The 17,941-nt window shown below is 43.3% G+C and overlaps 1 long non-coding RNA gene and 1 pseudogene across 2 annotated transcripts in view; one reads left to right on the forward strand and one right to left on the reverse strand.

Annotated features, from left to right (window-relative positions):
- Nucleotides 1–1,723: 1,723 nt before the first annotated feature.
- Nucleotides 1,724–2,447, reverse strand: LOC116760177 (annotated as a pseudogene).
- Nucleotides 2,448–2,849: 402 nt separating this feature from the next.
- LOC116760180 overlaps nt 2,850–17,941 on the forward strand; it is a 33,700-nt gene continuing 18,608 nt past the window's right edge. For both annotated transcript variants that reach the window (XR_004351674.1, XR_004351673.1), the window contains exon 1: nt 2,850–3,007. This is a non-coding gene — a long non-coding RNA (uncharacterized LOC116760180). The remainder of the gene's footprint in view (nt 3,008–17,941) is intronic.

The following is a 17,941-nucleotide window of genomic DNA, read 5'->3' on the forward strand; positions in this document are numbered from 1 at the left end:
TAATTTCTATTGAACAATTAATTCATAAGAATGTCTTATGAAAACAACAATGAACTTTGCTCTTTAATACCATACCCCAAAGTTCTTTGAACATATGCCCTTATTGAGTACTGTCTCTTCAGAAACTTCATTTCATGCTTTTAAGTCTGTCGTCAATGCGAAGTAATTTTTTTTGGATCAAGTACTGTTTTTTTTTTCTTTTGGCCACACCCCATGGCTTGCGGGATCCTAGTTTCCCAACCAGAGATTTAACCTGGGCCCACAGCAGTGAAAGCGAGGAGTCCTAACCACTGAACCACCAGGAAACTCCTTGGATCAAGTACTCTTGAATACTTGCAGAAATTAAATTGATTCTACCATACCATAGCATCATGTTTATTATACTTATTGCTAATAATCAATAATAAGTCAGAATATGCTCTAAACAATAGTGAGGAAGATAAATAGGTCATTATAGTTGACAAAGGCAGAGCTGAAGAAAAAGGAGGAACCAGGTTACTAAGAGGGGGAAGTGAGTGTCTATGTCACAATTCAAACCAAGGAAAAAAAAAAAACAAAACCCACTACCTTATACAACTGCCCACAGTTCAGCCCCAAACTCTCCCCAGTGCCAACAGACACCCCACCAAAGATATTAAATGGAAAGTTCCAGGAATAATTCATAAGTTTAAAACTGCATGCTGCTTTGAGTAGCATGATGAAATCTTGTGTCATCCCTCTCCGTCCCACCTGGGGAGTGACATGCTAGACTAATTCTGAAAGTAAGCAGCACAGAGAAAAACCTCTGGGTTTATACAGAGAGACCCTCTCCAGTGTTTTCATAACTGGGCTTCTTCCAGGATTAGAGCCAAAAGAGACTCTCTCTCCTTGCTGAGCACCTGAGCGCTCCCCTGAAATGATCACCCACCACTGAAGCAGAAGCTCCTCTCTGACACCTCCCCTTACTGCGCTGCCTTGGGCAGGAACACAAATATCCTCCTCACTCACTGTTTACCTTTTTTTTTTTTTTTTTTTTTGCGGCACGCGGGCCTCTCCCCGCTGTGGCCTCTCCCGTTGCGGAGCACAGGCTCCGGACGCGCAGGCTCAGCGGCCATGGCTCATCCCGCGGCATGTGGGATCTTCCCGGACCGGGGCACGAACCCGTGTCCCCTGCATCGGCAGGTGGACCCTCAACCACTGCGCCACCAGGGAAGCCCTGTTTACCCTTTTTTAACACCCAGCAGAGACTTGGCACTATTAAGCTACCTATTTCCTCTTATTATCAACACTAGGACGAACAGGTAAAGTGAGAGAACAATTGCAATGTAGTGTAGTTGACTGGGCAGAGGATTAGAAGTCAAAAGAGTGAAATCTGAGTCCCACCTCTGGAACATGAAGAGTTGTTTAGACGTTTGAACTGGTCATTTAACTTCTCTATATCTCAATTTCAGTATTTAACTGGAGGTCATAATACCCAGCTCAAAGAATTTTGGGGATAAAGAAATCAGATAATGCAAGTGGAAAGAAACCTGATAAACTGTAAAGCCCTAGCAAACAGTCATTTATTCAGTCATTTATGCATTTTTCATCAACTGTTTATTGCATACCTACTGCATGCTAGCTACAGTTCTAGGCACAAGCTATATGAACGTCGCTAAGACAATGTCCCTCTCCTCATAGGGCTTAAAATTTAGTGTAGAAGGCCTGTGAGAGGTTAATTTTATGAGCCACCTGGCTGGGCCATCATACCTAGATATTTGGTCAAGCATTACTCTGGATGTTTCTGTGAGGGTGTTTTGCTGTTGTTGTTTTGTTTTGTTTTTCCCCCGGCTGACAGCTTTATTGCTGTGGGGACGGGGACAGATGGCTCAGGAGCTCTTGGTGGGATGGGTCCGCTTCCTCGGCACCACCACAGGCTTCTGGCTGCGCAGGACGTTGCTGGCTCTGCAGAGGGCGGCCGTGCGCAAATCCGGGCGCTACTTGTTGTTTCGGATTATGTGCCAGATGCTGGTGAGGGTGGCCCGGGCGTTCTTGTTGATGCTGGTCCGCACGTAGGAGGTGGCCAGCTTTCGCGGGCTGGATCTCTGCTTCGTGACCGCCACGACCCCTTTGCCGGCCGCCGCCGGCTCCACGCCCACAGTCTTGCGGTGAATGAGCTCATTGTAGGGGAAGAAGTTGCGGGCCTTCAGGTTATTGGGCTCGGTGCCGTACATCTGCCTCTTCCTCTTGATCAAGAAGCTGGAGCAGTTCTGCACGACCATCCATTGCAGATGCGCGGACATGGTGGCACCTCCTCTCGTTGCGACGGCCGGAGATGGAAAGAGGGGGGTGTTTGGGGATGAGATTTACATTTAAGTGATGGATTTCGAGTACAGCTGGTTGTCTTCCATAATGTGGGTAGGCCTTGTCTAATCAGTTGAAGACCTAAAAAGAACAAAGGAGGGACACCTTCCTCCCCACCCCAACCCGGTCCCCCGCAAGAAGAATTCTACCAGCAGACTGTTTCGGACTTCAGCTGCAACGCCAGCTTTTCTGAGGCTCTAGCTTGATGGCCCTTGTACTTGAACTGCAGCAATGGCTCTTCCTCGGTCTCCAGCCTGCCAGCCCACCCTGCAGATTTTGGACTTGCCAACTTCTATAATCACATGAAAAATCCCTCAGAAAAAATCTTTTTCTACATACAAGTGTCCCCTGCTTTTCGAAAGTACACTTTATGCCACTTCACTTTCATGAAAGATATACAAACATTAGTACCTGTTTTCAGTAACCAAAAGAAATCGGAAGAGGATTTGCACTTTTAGGGAAAAAGGTGAAAAGTGAAAACAGCATTAAGTAAGCATTTGTTTTGCAAGAGCCTTTATAGAGACAGCAGCCAGCCCCAGCTTTGAGAGTGGCACTGCAAGTTCCTTCCCCAGGATTTACACTCAGCATTTCAGCGTCAAGCTGCCATAGCTTTGAACTACGATTCTGAGCATCTCTGCTTTGTCTTGATTTATTTTGTGCACCCGTTAGCAAGATGTGTCCTAAGGTAATTGCCTCTTTGTTTTATGCCATTTCAGCTTAAGAAAGGTTTCATAGGGTGGCCGTACTTCCGGATAACTGGGAAAACCTGTATTTACACATTCTATTGGTTCTGTTTCTTTGCAGAACCCTGACTAATACAGATTTTGGTACCAAGAAGTGGGGTGCTGCTATAACAAATACCTAAAAATGTGGGTAGAGGCTGGAGGAGTTTTGAGACACACGCTAGAAAAAGCCTAGATCACCAGGATGAAATTGTTGGTAGGAATATGAATGATAAAGGTGATTCTGGTGAAGTCTCAGATGGAAATGAGGAGCATGTTATTGAAAATTTGGGGAAAATTGATCCTTGTTATCAAGTACCAAAGAACTTGGTGGAATTGTGTTTTAGTGTTTTGTGGAAAGTAAACTTTGTGATAAAATAGGATATTTAGCTGAGGAGATTTCTAAGCAAACTGTTAAAGGTATGATTTCCCCTTGCTGCTTATAGTAATGTGAGAGGAGAGAAACAAATTGAAGGTGGAATTGTTAGGCAAAAAGGAACCAGAAATTGAGGATTTGGAAAATCCTCAGCCTATCCATATGGCAAAAAACAAGAAAGATTTCTCTGGAGAGGACACCGTGGGTATAGCTGGAAAATCATTTGATAAAGGGATTAGGAGTGAAATTCCTGGGTTTAATCAGCCATCTCAGCGGAGTCTAGCAATAGAGTTGGTGTTACACCAGCAGAAACACTGCCAGACTAGACTAAAAGGTGGAGAGATAAGACAAATTGAAGGAAGGCTATCAGACTTCTGAGATTCCACAGGATAGGGCAATCGATCTATCAACATGTGTTATCCTTTAAGGGAAGAATGACCCTGATTCATGATGGTATCATGGGAATGATATCAGAGAGCTGCCACTCCCACCACAGACCCAGAGCACACAGGCCATTAGGGCAAGGCTCTCTCTTCCTCAGTTTCAGTGGGTTCAGGCCAGTGGCCAGGGCTGAGGGAGCAACAGGGCCACCTCAGTGGGCCTGGAGGTCAGAGCACTGAGCCAATAAGAATTATTTTTGAGACTTAAAATTTAATGGAGTATTGATTTCATGGATATGACAACAAAAGCACAGGCAACAAAACCAAAAATAAACAAATGGGACTACATCAAACTTAAAACTTTTGCTCATCAAAGGACACAATAACAGAGTGAAAAGGCAACATATGGAATGGGAGAAAATATTTGCAAATCATATATCTGATAAGGGGTTAATATCCAGATTATATAAAGAACTCATCAACAAAATAATCAAATAAACTGATTAGAAAATGGGCCAAGGACACGAACAGATGTTTCTTCAAAGATGATATAAAAATGGCCAATAAGCATATGAAAAGATGCTAAACATCATTAATCATCAGAGGAATGCAAATTAAAACCACAATGAGATATCTCTCTTCACACTCATTAAGATGAAAAAAAAAAAAGATAAGCTACCATCAAAAAAAAAGAAAAGGAAAGCTACCATCAAGAAAAAGAAAGAAGGGGCTTCCCTGGTGGCGCAGTGGTTGAGAGTCCGCCTGCTGATGCAGGGGACACGGGTTCGTGCCCTGGTCCGGGAGGATCCCACATGCCACGGAGTGGCTGGGCCCATGAGCCATGGCCGCTGGGCCTGCGCGTCCAGAGCCTGTACTCCGCAACGGAAGAGGCCACAACAGTGAGAGGCTCGCGTACCACAAAAAAAAAAGAAAGAAAGAAAGAAAGAAAGAAAACCAGTAAATAACAAGTGTTGGTGAGGATGTGGAGAAATTGGAACTATTGTGCACCATTGGTGGAATTATAAAATAATGCAACTGCTATGGAAAACAGTATGTCGGTTCCTCAAAAAATTAAAAACTTCTAGGTACTGAAAGTATTGAAAGCAAGGGCTCAAAGAGCTGTCTGCACACCCATGTTCACAGCAGCACTATTTACAATAGCCAAAGGTGAAGCAACCCAAGTGTCCATCAGTGGATGCATGGATAAATGAACTGTGGTGTATACACACAACGGGATAGTATTCAGTCTTAAAAAAGAAGGAAATCTTGTCACATCCTACAACAGGATGAACCTTGAGGGTATTATGCTAACTGAACTAAATTAGTCAAAAAACACACTGTATGATTCCACTTAAATGAGGTGTCTAAAGTCATCAAACTCATAGAAAGTTGAGTGGTGGTTGCCTCTAGCTGGTGACAGGAAGAAAAGGGGACCTGTGGTTTAATGGGTACAGAGTTTCAGGTTTTTGTTTTTGTTTTTGTTTAATTTTGTTGAAGTATAGTTGACTAACAACGGTGTGTTAGTTTCAGGTGCAGAGTTTCAGTTTTGCAAGATGAAAAAGTTCTGGAGATCTGTTTCACAACAATATGAATATACTTAACATTACTGAACTGTCCAATTAAAAGTGGTTAGGATGGTGAAATTTATGTTATGTGTTTGTTACCACAATAAGAAACAAAAGGGAAAAAAATCTAATGGAATTTACCTTGCCAAGTTTTGGACTTATTTGGGCCTCTTCACCCCTTCCTTCTTTCCGATTTCTCCCATTTTGGAAAGGGACGGTCTATCCTACGTCTGTCCTACCACCGCATTTTGGAAGCACATAACGTGTCTGCTTTCAGAGGTTCACAGCTGGAGAGGGATTTTGCCTCAGGTTGAATCATACCTCGAGTCTCACTCACACCTGATTTGGATGACATTCAGGTGAGACTTTGTAGTTGGAATGGATACTGGAATGGGTTAAGCCTTTGGGGGCTGTTAGGGGGAAGGTAATTGTACTTTACATGTGAGAAGGACATGAATTTGGGGGGGCCAGAGGGTGGGGTGTTACAGACTGAACTGTGTCCTCCTAAAATTCACATATTGAACCCCTAACCTCCAGTACCTTAGAATGTGACTGTCTTTGGAGACAGGGCCTTTGAGGAAGTGATTAAGTTTAAGCAAAGTCATAAGAATGTGATGTAATCCAACGTGACTAGTGTTCTTATAAGAAGAGAAAGAGACACCAGGGGTGTGCACGCAGAGGACAGGCCTTTTAAGGACACAGCAAGGAGGCAGCCACCTGCATGGAGACAGGTCTCAGGAGAAACCAGCCCTGATCTTGGTCTTCCAGCCTCCAGACCTATGAGAACATAAATCTCTGCTATTTAAGCCACCCGGGGACTTCCTGGAGGTCAAGTGGTTAAGACTCCACACTCCCAAAGCAGGGGGCACAGGTTCAATCCCTGATCGGGGAACCAAGATTCCCGCATGCTGCCGTGCGGAGTGGCCAAAAAAAAAAAAAAAAAAAAAGCCACCCAGTCTGTGGTATTTTGTTATGGTAGCCCTAGCAGACTACTACAACAGACAACAAACAAACAAACAAATACATAATGTCAAGTAATGATAAGGGAGCACTTGGAAGAATATATGAGCAAGGTATGGTAATAAAGAGCTGGGGAGGAGGGTTATTTAAGGCAGGGTGCTGAGGGTAGATCTCAGCAGAGATGACGTTTGAACAGAAACCTGAATGACGTGAGGGAGCAATTCTTGGGAGCGTTTGTGAGAAGACTGTTCCAAACGGAAGGCATTCCAAACACAAAGACGCCAAGCGAAGGATGTGCTCTTGGCCTGGTGCCAAAAGACTGAGGTGCAGGAGTGCGGTGAACCAGGGGCAGAGAGGATGGAAAAACTGTTGGAGAGAGAAGTAGGAGTCTGATCACGCAGGGGCATGGTAAGTGATGGCTTGGATCCTGGATTGTACTTTAAATGCGACAGGAAGCCAGGAAGCTGCAAAGCCATTTTAGGTTTGGGGGTGAAGGAGTAACCTTAGTCGACTTATGTTTTTAAAAAGGTATTTGCTGTTGAATGGAGAAGATGAGAGAGGACAGCAAGAGTGCAAACAGAGACCAACTAGGAGGCCACTGGTCCAGGTGAGAAATGATGAGGGCTTGGACGACGGTGGTAGTAGTGGCAGTAGTGAGTCGTTGTATTTGAAATATATCTTTGAGATACAACCAACAGGAGTAACTAACTGGATGTGGGGCGTGAGGAAAAAAAAGAGTCAAGAATGATCCTAAGGGTTTTGGCCTGGGTAACCAGAGTTGCCATTTACTTCAGTCAGGAAAACAGAGAGAGGAGGGGTCAAATCAAGAGTTTTGTTTTAGACATGTGAAGTTTGAGATATTGTTAGGATACTCACTAATAATAGTGCACTAATAATAGAACACTCTCCTTGTTTTCCCCGGATTCTGGCAATATACAGGTACAAAAGATATGGTTCTTGCCTTTACGGTCTCATGGAAGGGGGTGGAGAGTGACATATAAACCAATTTTTTTAATTAATAGGTTTTATTTGGGGGGAGCAGTTTCATGTTTACAGAAAAATTGCTTAGAAAGTACCCATATACTTCCTCACCTACCGTATTATTAACATCTTGCATTAGTACGTACATTTGTTACAACTGATGAACATGAATTGACATAGCTTAGTCACCCGAAGTCCATAGTTTACATTAGGGTTCACTCTTGGTCTTGAACATTTTACAAATTTGGACCAGTCACCCATCATTACAGTATCATATGGAATAGTTCCACTGCCCTGAAAAACCTCCAGCTGTTCATCCCTCCCCCCCACCCATCCCCCACCTCCAATCCCCGGCAACTAGCGATCATTTTACTCTCTACACAGTTTCGCCTTTTGCAGAACGTCATATAGTTGGAATCATACAGTATGTTGCCTTTTCAGACTGGCTACTTTCACTTACTAATGTGCGTTTTAGGGTCCTCTATGCCTCTTCATGGCTTGATAGCTCATTTCTTTTTAGCGCTGAATAATATTCCATTGTCCGGGTATACCATATTTTATCTCTTCACCCACTGAAGGACATCTCGGTTGCTTCCAAGTTTTGGCAGCTATGAATAAAGCTGTTACAAATACTCAAGTGCAGGTTTTTGTGTAGACGCAGCTTTTCAACTCATTTGGATAAATACCAAGGAATGTGATTGCTGGATTGTAAGCAAGTATTTTCAGTGTCAATTTCTATACAAGGGCCAACAGGGAACACAGACTATTGCTTGCAGGAAGCAAAGAGCTCTCTTTGAGGTCCTTAAGTTTACTCTAGCAATGCTCTAAAACTATAAATGCCCTTCCTTCTCTGTATTACTATTAGTCTGACACTATCGCCAGGATACCCCTGCCCGGCTCATTTACAGGAAGGCAGCCACTGAATAGCGATAACTCAAGTGCTCCTGCTGACTCACATCCACCTTTTCAAAAAACCGTAAGCAAGTGCCAATCTATTGATGACGGAGGAAGCAAAGCTACTTTTCAGTACGTTTCGTAATTAAATGTCTATGTTCTTTAAGCAGTGGTCTTCCCTAACTTTGGTGAGCCCAACTCCGCCGAAAAAATCCATCAAGTTCTATGCGAAGAAAAAAGCTACTGAAGCTCTAGGGTGGTGTTTATTCATATGGGGTTCTAAGATGGACCAGGCAGGTATACAAAGCCCCTAAAAGTAAATGCAAAGATTGTATTTCAGTGTACTTTTCTGAGAGGTGGGGGACCATGATAAGCTCTTATCACAGTCCCCGAAACAGTGCAAGATCAGAAAACAGCCAAAGCAGCTGCCAAACCTTGGGTGTGTACGAGGGGGAGGAGAAGAATCTGACCTCCCCTGGGTCATCAGAGGAACTATAGTGTGGAGACCTCCGGCATTGTCTGCTTTCCCAGTGGTTCACCGCCCACTCTTAGAGAAGGCCTGGGCTCTAATTCCCTCCTAGCGGGGGGAGGGCAAGAGTCCAATGCCCTCCTGGAGTGTAGGACTAGCTCTCCCTATTACTAAGGTACTGGAGCAAGAAGTAAAACCAATCCTCAGAACACGGCGTAGTCTGAACTGGCTAAAAATCTTCACCTTTACGCATACACTCGGTCATGGTAATATTTTAGCATTGCCTTTAGCAACTCAAAGAGGAAGAGCTGTGAAACAGTAAAGGCAAAGGTCTCTCGAGCTAAACTTTGAATCGTGAGATCTCCTCATTAAAACTGTCCACACCATATGCAGACGACAGATTTTGCCCAGTGCCAAGCAGGTGCCACACAGGGCTCTGGCCACTGTACTTGTAATCATTCTATGTCTCCCACATATGCTTCCTTTACAAGCGCCATGTGGTCTTTCTGTGTAGTGAAAAATCGGCTTCCCTAATTTACACAGCTTTCTTACCAATCATTGAGGCCATTCGGACTTCTTGTTTTCAGCCTCAAATTGAATCAGGCAGTCACAGAAATATTTGGATGAGGCGGGCCCAGAAACCCAAGAATCTCTTCTGGTCTGTGTCTACCCAGTAGGTTAGCCCCGCCTGCCCGCGTTTTTTTTTAGGAGGCTGCTACGTAAGAGGGTGCAGACGTGCTTCCTAGACCGTAGACCATCAGGCAAATCTCCGTGGCGACCAGTTCCATCACTCAAAGCTGACCAAAGTCTCCCCACCCTTTATACTTCTGCTTCTCCTCTCCTCCAACGGCATTTATTTCGTGCTAATGCTACCCAGGGATGCAGGCAGTATCTTTACCTCCCCTGTTGTGCTGTTTTCCCTCATCCTCTTTGCCTCTCCTTCTCCATTGGACATGAATCTGCACAGTCCCATGGTGTAAAGCCCTGAGTACTTCTTCCGTGGTGGGATGCAGATTTATTGAATGAATGTGTACTTATTTCAAAAATGTGTGCAACGAACGAGTGTTTACTTTGATGGTGTGACCCTATAATCCTATAACTGTTTAAGTGTTCACATCGGGGGGAAGTTACTTTGATTACAATCACAGTCTAAATTCTTTAAATATTAAGTTCCAGGTGGACTTTTTAATCCAACTTAATTCCAATTACACATAAATGGCTGTTTTAAGCTACTTGTAAATAAACAAGTTTATACATGCTTTTACAAAATTAAGAGGAGCAAGATAATCCATTAAATTTCATACTCTTGACAAGTGGCCCTTTAAGAGCTTTGAGTCTTAGCTTGATATTCTCAGGCCAGCTTCCTCTGGATACTGTTAATAAGCAGAAACAGATCAACATACTGATAGTGAGAAGGAGGAAGAAAGATAAATGGCCTGAAAAGCCCACAATGGGATATAGATCTGGGTTAATTCATTTACGCATTTGTTTACCTCTGCTATGTTGCCAGGCCCAGTTTTAGATACTGGGGATATTGTGGTGGTAAGAGAATGCCAGTCCCTGCTCTCGTGGAGCTTAAATTCAAGTGGATTGGGGTTATGTACACGTTTTTACTTTCTTTAAAAAATTTATTTTTGGCTGTGTTGGGTCTTCGTTGCTGCATGTGAGCTTTCTCTAGTTGTGGCGAGCGGGGGCTACTCTTCGTTGTGCGCGGGCTTCTCATTGCAGTGGCTTCTCTTGTTGTGGTACACGGGCTCTAGGTGCGCGGGCTTCAGTAGTTGTGGCTCGCGGGCTCTAGAGCGCAGGCTCAGTAGTTGTGGTGCACGGGCTTAGTTGCTCTGTGGCATGTGGGATCTTCCTGGACCAGGGCTCCAACCTGTGTCCCCTTCATTGGCAGGTGGATTCTTAACCACAGAGCCACCAGGGAAGCCCCGTTTTAACTTTTTATTTCTATTAAAAAATTTTTTTGGGGGGGAGGGTTCCCTGGCCACCTAGTGGTTAGGATTCAGCGCTTTCACTGCTGTGACCCAGGTTCAATCCCTGGTCAGAAAACTGAAATCTCACAAGCTGCTCAGTGCAGCCAAAAAAAAACAAAAAACAAAAAGACCAAAATTCCTTTAAAGCAAGTGTAGCTAAGAGCATGGATTCCGGAGCCAGGCATCCTGGGTTTCAATCCTAGCTCTGACACTTGCATTGTGTGATTTGGGGAAGGTCATTCAGCCTCACTGTGCTTCTATTTCCTCACCCGTAAAATGAAGGTCATAATAGAGTCTACTTCATAAGATTCATTGTGAGAATGAAATCATTTAATATGAGTAAAGTACTTAGAATAGTGCCAGTATATATTAAGTGTCACCTAAGTGTTTGCCAAATTAAAAAAAAAAAAAAAAAGAAACAAATGTATCTATTTAATTTCATAGCAGAATACATATGCTCAGAGCTATAGAAGCTACTGCAGGTCATGAATTAAAGCCTAGATCCCCATTTTTTCCAAGAACCTAAAGACTTTCCAAAGATTCTCCAGTTACATGGGAGAAGTTCAAACAAATCATCACAGAACTATTCTCCTCTATAGTAGTAGTAAGAGGTTCTTGATAAACTGAAGGCGTTTTTATTACATGCCTGGTTCTTATCAGGTTACATCATTTACAATTCACAACAATAGTTTAAATTTATTATTATCATCCTCATTTGCCATGAGAAATCTATAAGTAATTTGCTCAAGGACCCACGATTTGGGGCAGAACTAGCTGTCTGACTGTACTATAGTATATTCCTGTAGATTAAGAGACAGATACAGCCAATGTAGGTTCAGAAAAAACTATCTAGGATAGCCAGTGTTTTCCTGTTCTCACTCCCTACCCTTTTCCTCCTAGAAATGGGGCCTATTCTTCCTCCCTTATTAAACAGCTGATCATAAACAGGAAGCATAGCTGGGTGCAGTAAGTCTGGGGCTGAGGATAAGTGGCTGTAGACAGACATCCTCCTAGGTGGAGCCTACCTGAGGGAAGAAGCACTCCTGCTACTTATCAGGGTTGTCTTTGTCAACAAGAAACACCAAAAGGAAAAAAAAAAAAAGAAGGGTATCCTTCAGGAATAATGGATTTGGGGAGCCCAGTGCCTGCTTTTGTACCACCCATAAACTAAGAACATTTTTACATTTTTGGAAAAAAATAAAAATAAGAACTATATTTCGTTGACTTGTAAAAACTATATAAAATTCAAATTTCAGTGTCCATAGGTAAAGTTTTACTGTACACAGCCATGCTCACTCATTTATACAAGGGCAGAGCTGAGTAGTTATGACAGAGACCCTATGGCCTGCAAAGCCTAAGATATTTAGTATCCCATGCTTTACAGTGAAGTTTGCCAACTTCCGAGTTAGGCAGTTGATGAATCAAGTGGAATAGGGCCATAAAGTTGTAAAAACCCATAGTATAGGGTTATACTAGGCCCAAGTCAGGGGAAAGAATGGGATGGGGCAGTGCAGCAGGAGGAGAGGGTGAAGAGAGAGAGAATGGAATACATCTGGGTGGGATACAGACATCCCGAGAAGTAAAAAACCTCTGAGGACTTCCTGTTAGAGAATGCAACAAAGTGGGCCCACCAAGATGGAGATGCAAAAGGCCGGAGACTAAGCAATAGGAAATTCTCCAAATTTCTCTCACACCACGTAATAGGGACTGAGAAAAACACTTACCAAGGTTGAGTGTGACCTCCCAAACTGGTTCCCTAGGTTCACCCAGGGCCGATAGGTTCACCTGTTCTTTTTACTTATCTATATAGAAACACAGTATAGATATTATTGGGCTGGCAAAAAACTTTGCTCGGGATTTCTCATAAGAGCTTATGGAAAAACCGGAACAAACTTTTTGGCCAACGCAGTATCACACCTAAATCCCTAAGCAGCTACTTTGAACATAGCACTTCCCTCCAAATATTTTTTCCATTTTATCGAGATATAAGTGACATACTGCCCTGTATAAGTTTAAGGTGTACGCCATAATGATTTGACTTGTGTACATCATGAAATGATTATCACAGTAAGTTTTGTGAACACCGATCATCTCAAATAGACAAAAAAATTTTTAAATAGAAAAAAAAAATTTTTGTGATGAGAATGCTTAGGATTTAGTCTTGTACCAACTTTCATATATAACATACAGTAGTGTTAATTATATTTATCATGTTGTACATTACGTCCTGGTACTTACTTATCTTATAACTGGGAGTTTGTACCTTTTGACCACCTTCATCCAGGTCCTCCTCCCTTCACTCCCTGCCTCTGGTAACCACAAATCTCTCTTTCTATAATTTGTTTGTGTTTGAAATATAATTGACCTAGACTGCCCTCTTTTAAGGAGGGGAAAACTCAGGACTGGATTAAAGAAGTGGCTAATCGAGTGGCTAACTTGGTGGACTGATGGATGATCTCCAGATGCAGTCTTCCTATCTTCCTTAGCTACATGTCATTTTCTGTGACCCCCAAAAAGGTGGCAGTCACACTGCATTTTATATCAGTGCTGAAGATGGTATAGGGAAGAGGGCTGTAAGGACGGCTGAAGTGTGCAGTGATGCACTGCGAGACTGTTGCCAGGGATTTCTGTGTCTTCTAATATTCCTTTCTACAGTTGGTAAGTGGAAGTCACAAAAGTTGGAAACTGGAGCCAAAATGTTACCACCCCCATCACCCATTTACCTAATGAAATCATGTGTGAAGAAATGGGATGCGGAGACTAGTAGAGAACAAGGACCTTAGTGGAATCAGGTCCCTCGATAAATCATTATAAATAGAACACATTATTAAACCTAGATCATTAATTTGCTTATTCTACACTTACTGATTTCTACCACTGCTTGCTGCTGAGTCGTATTTTAAAACACACTATGGGAGCCTGTTTTAAAAAATAAAGTCAATCTCTACATAATTTTTTAAAATCCTGCATAATTCTATAATATCAATATAAATGATTGTTCTAATTAATTTCTTTGCAAATTCAAGATTTTAATGTGGCACAATAGGTGTGTTTAAAGTTGAACACGTTGAATTTCCTAATGATTAACTTTCTACAATATGTCGGATGCTGTTTTGAAGACACATATTATTTGCTGATTATGTTTACCCAAAGTCCTAAAAAGTTTACATGAAGGGGCACTACCAAGTTCATAACTAAAATATAATGCACAAACAGAATGTCATGATACATAAATCGCCTCGTTTTTTAAAACGGGGCGCTGGCTTATTTTTCTCCACGGTACAAAAAGAGAAAGATAAACACCAATAGAAGAATGTATTTACATCTCAACTGAAGGGAAAATGAATGAGGCAGGAAAAGAAGAGTCCCAGAATTAGAGTTTTTTCCACTTTCCTGGTTTCTCCTCTCAAGCACTTCTTCAGCCATGGCAGCGCGCCAAACAACTCCCTGTTTGCCCGCAACCTGCTTTTTTCTTTTTTTTTTTTGCGGTACGCGGGCCTCTCACTGCCGTGGCCTCTCCCGTGGCTCCGGATGCGCAGGCCCAGCGGCCATGGCTCACGGGCCCAGCCACTCCGCGGCATGTGGGATCCTCGCGGACCGGGGCACGAACCCGTGTTCCCTGCATCGGCAGGCGGACTCTCAACCACTGCGCCACCAGGGAAGCCCCCTGCGTTAATTCGTAACTGCTCTTCCCCTCCCAATCTTGAAGCGTCTTTCTCAGCGACTTATTCGTTCTAAATCACCTCTTCTCTCGGTACCAGCTCTCTCCCTCTCCTGCACTCACATCCCCCCATCCAGTTTCCAATCCCCCTTTCCCCTCACTTGCTCTCTACTCTCCTTCTTCTAAGCCCACCACTCCGCCCCCGCCGGCCTCGCCCCTGCCAACTGGTATCTCTCCCTCCTTGGCCAAAATTGGCCCGATGAAGAGATCAAGAGCTGACACACACGGAAAACACACGTGCGTGCAGTGACCGTCTGGGGCGGGGACGCACGGCCGGGGGCTGGGCAGGATGCTGCGCCGGGGGCGCTGTGCCTTCCCGCACGTCCGCGCCTGCGCCCCGCCCCCGGCCAGATGCTGAGGAGGCCCGGCAGGCGCGCCCGCCCCGGTCTTCGGAGAAAGCTGTAATTTCCTGAATCTGAAGCATCTCTAGGGAGATGCAAAATGTTCCACAAGGGTTCTGCCTCTAGGGCGGGTTTTTGTTCTAGGCAGCTAATCCCAAACCGCCCTTTCAGCGCCACTCGGCAGTGTCCGTCTGCATCCCCCCTGTTCCTCGACCTTACCCCGACTGTTTAGCCTCGGGTCTGGTCTGGTCTTGTTTTCTGTTCTTTTCTCTCCCCTTCTGCCTCCCTTCTCCCCTCTTCTCTTTTCTGTGTATATTGCACATTTCACATTACCACACGGCCTCGGATCTTTACAAAAGCGTCCAGTTCTTTACGTACCTGCAGCGCCCTGAATTGACTTTTTTTGAAGTCAATTTCATTTACATGCTGGGTGTCCAGGGCGGCGACTTTTGACAGGTATACGCACCCATGCACTCACCGCCCGACAGATTTGCATCTTACAAAGTGTCCCCAGCACCCTGATTCCTGCTGCACTTCCTGTCATTTTTTAATCATACTGTATAATTTTAGTCTCATGCATTCACCTTTTTCATATATCGGCAAATATTTATTAAGTGCCTTCTATGAAACAAACACCGATGTTACAGAGATTAAAAACTACAACTACTCAATTTAAAAGGGAAGGCAATATAATGCGACTCATGCTTTCTGCTCTACTTCCACTTATGTATTTCTGATCATCCCCCCACCCCCTTTTTAGACCCTCAGACAACTTGGTCAGCTGACTAATCCTTCCTGAGAAATAAATGTCTTCTTTCTTCCTAAGTTTTCTTTTTTCCTGAGGAAGGCTGAAGGTGAAGGAAGCACAGGAGACCCAGAACAGCTGCTGAGGAGAAAGCAGGGTGGGAAAGCACTAAAATGGGGAGAATGCCCTGGAGGTGTGGATGGGAGGCTTAATTAGAGTGGGAATTGTCACAGGCACTGTTCCCAAACCAATAAAGTCTGAGAATGCAGCTGTAAAGCCTACTGGAAGGCTCTTTGGGCAGGGGGACAGGATGTAAGTCCCTGGGATAGACTCATAAAAGAAAATGTCAGCATATACCATTGAGTTTAATCAGACACATTTAGAACAGATGGGAAAGTAGGCTACTGACCAGAGATGAAGAAAATTTGAAGACCGCCCCCGTCCCTAAAGGGTATGCTATTTGGCGGGGAGGGTGAAAAATCAATCTAAGAAAAGTAGGCATGGGAATTCCTTGGTGGTCCAGTGGTTAGGACTCCACGCTCCCACTGCGGAGGGCCCAGGTTCAATCCCTGGTCGGGGAACTAAGATCCCATAAGATGCACAGCCACAGAAATAAAGAGAGAATGAAAAAAAAAATACGTTAAGAAAGAAAAGCAGGCATAAGGACACAAAGGTGAAAACTAAGAAGGAAGGAAAAACAACAAAAAGATTGGTTGCAATGTTGATGTAAACACAGCCCTCTTCCTGAACCAGTGACACAGGGCTTCCACTTCCCTTTACTGTCACATGTTGCTCAAGTCTAGAAACGGAGATGTCTGACCACCAACTTCAAGCGAGGGGATAACCTGTAGATTCACATAGTAGATGTTCAAATTACAAAACCGAGCCTCTTAACAGTGCTGAGCTGTTGGAGTTGAAACATTTAAAAAAAAAAAAGAATTTGCCCTCTAGTGGTGTTAGAAGTGAGGGTGAGTTCTTTCTTCCTTTTATGTCTTTTTCTTTCTTTTTTCTGCTTTACTTAAGTATAAAACACAAACAGGAAAGCAGGTAAAAATGCGTTAAGTATACAGCTGGGTGGGCAGGTAAAAATGGGTTAATGTTAAGTATACAGCTGGGTGAATATTTACATTCATGTTCACCTGTACAGTACAACCACCACCCAGATTAAGATCCAAATTCTAAAACACTTCTAGCTCCCTAGAAGGTTTCCTTGTGCCTGTCTATAGCCTCCCTCCCCAGAGGAACCCACTATACTGACTTTTATCATCATTAATTTTGTTGTTCTTGATCTCCATGTAAATGGAATCATATAGTATGCACTCTTCTGTGCTAGGATTTTTTTCTTTTTCACTTAACATAGTGTCTATGAGTATTATGTGGTGTGAATCAGCAATTCATTCCTTGTTACTGCTGAGTAGTATCTCATTTATGGACATGCCAAAATTTATGTATCCAGTCTCCTTTTGATGTACACATTCACACTACTCCATTATTGTTTTTAGTTTTGAGCTATTATAAATCATCCCTGTCATTTGCCATACATATGAATTCTTTTCTCTTGGGTGTATACTTAGGAATTGGATTGCTGTGTTGCTGTTTTTTTGGCAATAAATAACAAATGCTAAATAAAAACAAGTGAGCGACATCTCTGTCTTAATATATGTATGGTAGTTTCATAAAAATCTTTTATATACATTGTTTTAATTGATCTTCAAAAAATTTTTTGTGAAGTAAGAAGGGTAGGTAATGCTATCTCCATTTTACAGGTAGAAACTGAAACAGGGAGATTTAAATGCCCAATTTAAAGTCATAAAATTAATAAGTTATGAACTAGGACTGAAAACCACATTTCTAGTCCTAATTTATGACTCAAATTCATTTTTCCTTTTCTCAGATATAGAAAACTGCTGTTTCTTATTGTTTTTATTAGATGTTATCCAGCCTCATGTGAATGGAGAGGTCACCCAAATGTCCAGGTTCCCTGAACTGTCCCAGTTTAGCACAGAAAGGCCCTGGGCAAACTGGGATGGTTGGTCACTCTACAGAACAAAGAAAGGAGTCAAATGGGTATCACAGCTTGCAGCTGGGCACAAAAAAACAAAACCTATCTGATTTAGCTCGTTCACACTCCTCCATCCCCAAAGAAAAGGATACTTTTAATCACAGAGCTATGCAATATCCACACGTTTATGTACCATGTATGTCAGTTGTGTTCCCTGACTCTCGAAATCATCCAGACTCGTGTTACTCAAGTTGTGGTCCTTGGGCCAGCAGCATCAGCATCTCCAGGAAGTCCGTTAGAAATGCAAATAAAAACCCTCTACCCCCTCCTCTTACACTCCCCTCTCTCCTGACCTAAGAATCCGAATTTCTAAGGGGTGGAGTTCAGGAATTTGTGTTTAACAAGCTCTCCAGTGGGGGTCAAGGGAAGCAATGGGAAAGGGAGCTCAGGTTTGAGAAGTACTTATCTAGCCCATTTCCTTTACAGA

This window comes from Phocoena sinus, chromosome 10 (assembly GCF_008692025.1).
Source record: "Phocoena sinus isolate mPhoSin1 chromosome 10, mPhoSin1.pri, whole genome shotgun sequence".
In the NCBI taxonomy this organism is placed as follows: Eukaryota; Metazoa; Chordata; class Mammalia; order Artiodactyla; family Phocoenidae; genus Phocoena; species Phocoena sinus.